Source organism: Haemaphysalis longicornis, unplaced genomic scaffold (genome assembly GCF_048455015.1).
Source record: "Haemaphysalis longicornis isolate Haplotype H1 unplaced genomic scaffold, Haemaphysalis longicornis Haplotype H1 scaffold_9, whole genome shotgun sequence".
Taxonomy (NCBI): Eukaryota; Metazoa; Arthropoda; class Arachnida; order Ixodida; family Ixodidae; genus Haemaphysalis; species Haemaphysalis longicornis.
In genome coordinates, this window is record NW_027526460.1 from 51518182 (window position 1) to 51524653 (window position 6472).

At 46.6% G+C, this 6472-nt stretch overlaps 1 protein-coding gene across 1 annotated transcript in view; it reads right to left on the reverse strand.

Annotated features, from left to right (window-relative positions):
• Nucleotides 1-6358, reverse strand: part of LOC144153178 (calcium-activated chloride channel regulator 2-like) — a 452168-nt gene extending 445810 nt beyond the window's left edge. Inside the window, exon 1 of the mRNA XM_077684827.1 lies at nt 5504-6358. The gene's annotated coding sequence lies outside the window, so the exon portion shown is untranslated. The remainder of the gene's footprint in view (nt 1-5503) is intronic.
• Nucleotides 6359-6472: the final 114 nt, after the last annotated feature.

Sequence of the window (6472 nt, forward strand, 5' to 3'; positions counted from 1 at the left end):
TTCCTAGAACAATACATGGCCGGAATACCTTGCCAGAAAAAATCGTCTGCCCTCCCCCGTCATGTTTTGTCAAACGTTTGCAAAGTTATGTGTTTAAGTAATACATGCCAGTTTTCTTATTTCTTTTAGATTGGCTCACTAATTGTTAACTATACTATGGTGCTTGTTGTTATGCCTCCTATCTTCTCTTTATTTCCCTTCATTATAGAGCTATACCTAAATGTTACGTGTCATTCCACCTTTTGATGCATAATTATTGTCAAAGAAAGACAACCTGTTTGTATGATAACTTTACAGTCCAGCCCGCTTATAACGAACACATCGGGAAGCGGAACTCAGCTCATTATATCCATTTTTCGCTATATCAGAACACAAAATGTATGGGAAGAAATTGTAACGAGAAACGAAAATTTGTTCTTTATAGCCGAGATTTCGTTAAAAGCGGGTTCGCTATAAGTGGGCTGCACTGTATTTGAATTTTGTATCCCTCTTTGCTTCCCAATCTACCACACACTACTGCCCGTGAAGGCGATGTAGGTGTCCGCATAAATGAATAAATAAATAAATAAAAATAAATAAACCCGCATTAGAGCACTCGTCGTGTTTACCGCGCTCCAGGATATTTTGGTTTACCCCGTTGAAGCATACGAACAGGACGCTATTCGAGGATGTTCGTGGATGCGCGAAATACACCGCGTAAGTGCTCTATCCCTTGTATTTCCCGAAAAAGAAAAGGCTGTTTGCACAGAGTGCTATGTCAACACACTCAGCGGTACACGAAACATGAACGTGAAAATATTCCCCCGAAATTACGTACCCGTTCCGCAACTTCATTTCATATATACTCTGGAAACTCCTTGCGAGGCTAAGTTATAATGAGGATATGCGCTCACTGTTTACATAGTACAAGAAGCAACGAGGCTGCCTATCCTCCATGGAAAAAAAATGTCATCAAAATTTGCTCGGGTTTAAATTAAAATCGCGTTACTTGTGTTTAAATTGTTGTTGAACGTGTACACAGTGCTTCACGAGCATGAATTTAATGTAGATAACATGCCTTGTGCACCGTATAAAACGTACGCCCTAGTTACGCGTTGCGATGAAAACACCAGTTCAAGCTTAATTATAGCCTTGTGCCGCGAGGGCTGTCTTGTTTCATTTTTGGTGCAGCTGTTACTGCCGCTGGCATGAAAGTCCGACGAGAGAAACCATCCAACGAGCACCAAAATATAATTGCTATACGCATAACAAGCGAAAAGAAATGTCCAATAAGGCTGAAGCCCCCAGGTCCAACTAGACAAGACAGCACAATACCTGGCCCCTAACGCACAAACCGTAGCCGAACCTCCATGGTAGTCCGTAGCTTTACTTTCCCAGGGAGGCGACAGAGAAGACAATCACGGTGTCTGACAGCGCCTGCGGGGTTTTTATTTTGTGCGCCATATTTTGTTTTGCGATGATGATTATGGTGATGTCTATTAACGGATGGATCTAGCCTTGCGTGATATGCCGGCAATCGCTCCCCAGATCACCACCTCCTTGCCCATGGCAAAAACAGCGCAAAGAAACTGAACGGAAGACGAGAACGAGACAGACACGGGCGCCCGTGTTTGTCTCTTTCTCGTCTTCCGTTCAGTTTCTTTGCGCCGTTTTTGCCATCGGTATGATCCAACTAGCCCGTCTTCACACTCTAGTGCAGTTTGTACCTTCTTGCAGCTATGCGCGGGAAATCACCAGGAGTCACTCGATCAGCACCTTTTTGCCGCTATGCGCGGGAAATCACCAGGGCCCGTTTGTCCGAACGCGATAAGTGTGCGAATAAGTTCTCAACTACGACTTTAGCGCTGTCTAGGTAATAAATCGTTTGCCCGAAACTGATACAAACACTTGGTTACGTTTCCGTCGGGTTTTCTGACAACCGGCTTATTTGCCGTGGCCGACTTATTGACGTTTTATTCGTAAGCGGGAACTTAATCAAGAACTTATGCGTACGGGCAAACGGGCCCAGGAGTCACCGAGGCGTGTGTCCCTTAAAACCCCGATGATCAGGCGCAAAATGCATCTCCTGGTGATCCAATGGCCCATAAGAAAAATGATATATCATCCGAAGAGGCACACGGAGCGGCTCTCCTTCGAAGTTCTTTAAATAATGCTAACCTCTCCGTCGCATGCTCTCGGTAGTCCATAAGAAAATGTCCGATGTCACCTGTTACACAACACGTTGCCCACAGGGGTGAGGAGATAGGGTTCAGATTATGAAGCCACTGTTTCGACCCTAAATTTATTATCAACTCATCCAAGCACCCCACCATTTGAACATGCCGTTGGAAACGGGTTTTCATCTTGCGGAATTCTAATTGGAAATTTTCTCTATATTTCCTGGGGACAGAAGAGAGTAACATGCGTGGTGGTGGATTATCGCTCCTCAAATTAAGCATCTTCGAAATGCAAATGAAACGGCGTTCAAGCGGGATTCCTTTTGCGCTCACTGTCAAAAGAGCGTGATTTGTGGCCTGGTGTATAATATGAAAGGTTTGTGATAATAAGCAGAAAACTCCAAAGACATCAACGTTATTCCTACAACACGGCGCCCACGGTTTAGATAACTATACACAAAACTTCTTTCAGATATAGAGCAAACAAAGTTACACCGCATTGCCTTGTGGTTAGATTATTTTTAAGGTTAACCCTCATACATTTCCTTGAATTTACTCCACAGACATATAGCGGATGACAGCGGTTCACTCAAAACATTGATTTTGATTGTAGGGTTTAACACGCCGACGCTACGCAGGCTATGAGGCGCGCCGTAGTGGAGGGCTCCGGATTAATTTTGACCACTTGGGGATCTTTAACGTGCGCCGAAACCTCGCACACACGGGCGATTTTGCTTTTCGCTTCCATCAGAAAAGCGGCCGCCGCGGCCGGGAATCGAACCCGCGTTCTGGCGCTCAGCTCACTTAACAGATTACCCCGTGTTCCGTCTTTCAAATAAACCTAATTTCGCACGCTTAATAACCCGCCTGCGGGGCGTTCTGGTTGAATATCAGTGCTTTGTCAAATGGCGGCAAGGAGCTCAATATATGCTTTCGGAATTTAAACGCAATCATTATAAAATATCTACCGAATTTCAAAGTTAGCAGCGCAAAAAAAAAAAAAGGCATTGTCTCAGACAGGACTACTGGGAATATGTGGCCAACACGCCCAATTTTCCACGTTATATACCACAGTTATGCAACTATGGGTGGCGACAAAAATGTTTTTTTTTTTCTTAAATTTTGTCAGCGCAACTACAGAGCGATTCGTGCCCCAAGCAAGTTGATACTTTCACCTTCAAAAGAATAAAAAGCTGTAGGCGTGTAAACAGTCTGGGAGTCTGGGCCTTTACCCGTGTCACAACACCAAAAACCCAGACAAGATGCTCGATTGTCGCACACAGAAAACACTGCGGGGCTAAATTGAACCAGTTGAACCGTTTGCTGACCAGTTTTCAAATGTTTGTGCAGTCAACAGCAGCAAAGACAGCAAATAAAAAAAGGGGGGGGGGGGGATTTACCGGGTGAGTGTATTTGCTATTGGCCATAGGAATTCAGCTTTTGATTGATTAATTTAGACATCCTGCAGAGCTCATTAATTTGCCTACAAGCATGGCATACGCGCGCGCGCGCGTGGCGATATCTCGTCTCGATCAGAAGTCTCGATGAAGGAATCACAATTAATCTCGTCTGAAATTGAGTCGCGCCTGCCTTCGTTGTTAGCTTTCTTAACACCCTTGACTAGTGCACTCGCCTAGAACCTCTGTGGCCGGCTTAACTTTGCAGTAATTAACTTCGGGTAAATTTAGTTTCCCAGCTAGAAGCATCCCTTCAGAAAAGCGCCCGGTAATCTTTCCCGTGCTTTCCCTTCGAGTTAATCTAGTCACCAAAACTGAATTCCAGCATGATACGGCTCGCTCTGCAGAAGAGGTCTTGAGCGTGTGTAAAGCATTGCACACCTATGTATACACCTTTAAGGTCCTATGTATACACGTCCATAACACATTTGCTGATCCGCGAACAAGCGGAGCACCAGGGGTAAGGCGTTGGTTTTGTTATAACGTTGAGGCTAAGAAATAGGTTCAGTGTAGTGTCTTCCAGAGCCGAAGCCTCACCTGGGCACGGGAAGTTAACTAACGACCTCGCCCTTAATAACGCAACGCGAAGCCCACAACGACGTGCTCTGAATGAAACTACAGGAATATCGCCCAAAAGCGTAGCCCACTGTAATATGTATAAGAAATGAGCAGAATAGAATAAATATAGCACGAAAATCATTCATGAGGTACGCATCCAAAGCACCCAAACAGGCTGTATTAATTTAAAGCAGCAGTTTAAACAGCCGATTTGGCGCCTTGATTGAAACATAACGGAGGCGAAAACGTACGGGGTAGGGCAGGGAGGGGCGCGGTTAAAGAGCCATACGTAAGACAGATATTTTACAGTTAGTCACCTCGCTAATTCAGTTTTCTGGCGTGTAATCTCCTTTCGAAGGAAAAATTAAAAAATAAAGGGAAATGCGTTGCTCCAGTTTTTTTTTGCCGCATATTTTGACTGCGCCGCCACCAATCTCCAATTTTGAGAGGCAGCAAGATCGCCATTATCATACATGTGTAAAGACCGAAACGTAATATAAAAAAAGACACCACGTATTTTACATGAACGGAAACTTGGCGTTCTTTTTTTCCCTTTTTTGAAATTTCTGTCATGCATACATTGCACCTTTCAGACTTGCGGTGAAAGTGCAAAAAGAAAAATAAGGCGTAACACGTATACCATTAGAGCGTGCTTCGCCGATGCGCAAAGAGAAATAGCTGCCGTTCGCGGCGAATGTCATAGATCACACGAGGCGTGGCAAAACAAAAGTATTTGTGAAGTAGAACATTCGGCAATTGTCACGTAGTGAGCACGCTGCAATTTTGTTTCCTTAACGAATCCCATCTCCGCATTTGATTCTGCTCTCATTGAGGAAGTATGTTTATTCGCGATTTAACCGGCAAACTTCACAAGCGCCACTCTTAGGCGCGTGCGCTCTGACGATCCTCTGACGAAACTACGTGCCCTTGCGACCTTTAATTACTCGAATAGCAAGAAATCGAATCAGTGCATCGATTTTAAGTGCCTCGGAGATGACTGAAAATGTCGCAAAAAAAAATTGGAACTAAAATATTTGATCACACTACGCTCATTCGGACTGCTCTTTTCATCATTTGCGGTTCGTTTGCTAAGAAAGCAATCGTTATCATTTTTTGCGGAAATTTGAACATCGGCTCGAAACCTTGAGACAGAGAATTTGACCCCGTTGAAAACACAGTAGGGGACCGACATTCCAACAGAGAACAGCGGGGTTGTGTCTGACTATCCTTAAGATAGAAAGCTAAAAAAAAAAAAAAAGAAAGAAAAGTAGAAAGGAAAGGAGAACAGCCGTTGCGCGAGCGTTCACGCGAAGAAGTCAAGCGTTACCGTACCTGGAACTCCTTTTCTGCTCTTTCCTCCTACCGTTGAGGGCCGAGGGTCGTTCGGTGGCTGTCACTCCAACGGCGACACGGTATCCTATTTTTCTTCGCCGGAGTGGGACGATAGCGGTAAAAAGAAAATCGGAGGCCCAGTTCAACGCCTTGCGGGCAACCGACCGTTGTAGTTGATTCGCAGAAGTCGTCGAAGAATAACGGCTCCGGAAGCGTCACTGGCGCCGAACCAAGATCACCGAGAGAAAGGTAACCACGGCCACACCGTCACACCATAGCACACAACGTCGCTTGGGTGGAACACAAAGGCAGAATGAAAAAGGAAGAACAGAAACCAAACACGCACGGTTTCTTCAAACGGACGCTGCCACGGTTCTTGGTAAACAAAAATTTAAACTGCGTTGGGAAATCAAGAAATGAATGGGCTTCGTTGAAGCATCCGGCCGCGGGGGGCGAGAACAGCACACGCCGGCGTTTGTTGTTTTGGGAGAGAAAAACAAAAAGAAAGAAAACACAAACTGAGACAGACTCAAAAAACTCGGGTGAAACACACGTGCTTCCCCGAATTTGTGTGCGGTTGAGGAATGGGGCCGCGCAGAGCAGGGGGGCGTGGGCGTTGTTCTTGATGAAGGAAGAAGCAGCACCGAGCGCGCGCGCGCCAAGCGTCGGACAACCACAGCGGCGCAGCAGCAACAACGGGGCCCGAGGAGCGCACCTGGGCAGGTGGGTCGCTTGGTCGGCGGCGCCGGAACCGCGCTGGCGCACTCTAGCGTTCTGCCGCGAACACTGAGCGACGGCACACACTTGCCGCGCCGGCCAAGTCTGTTGTGCGCGCTCCCGCCCGTTGCCGAGCCAAGCGCGACGCGCCGACCGCGTGCGCGCGCTGACGACCCTCCGCGCGCGACTGCAGCGCCGCGCTCACGCCTGGCGGCAGCCGCCGAAAGCTGCGCGGCGTGTTCTGCTGGTAGG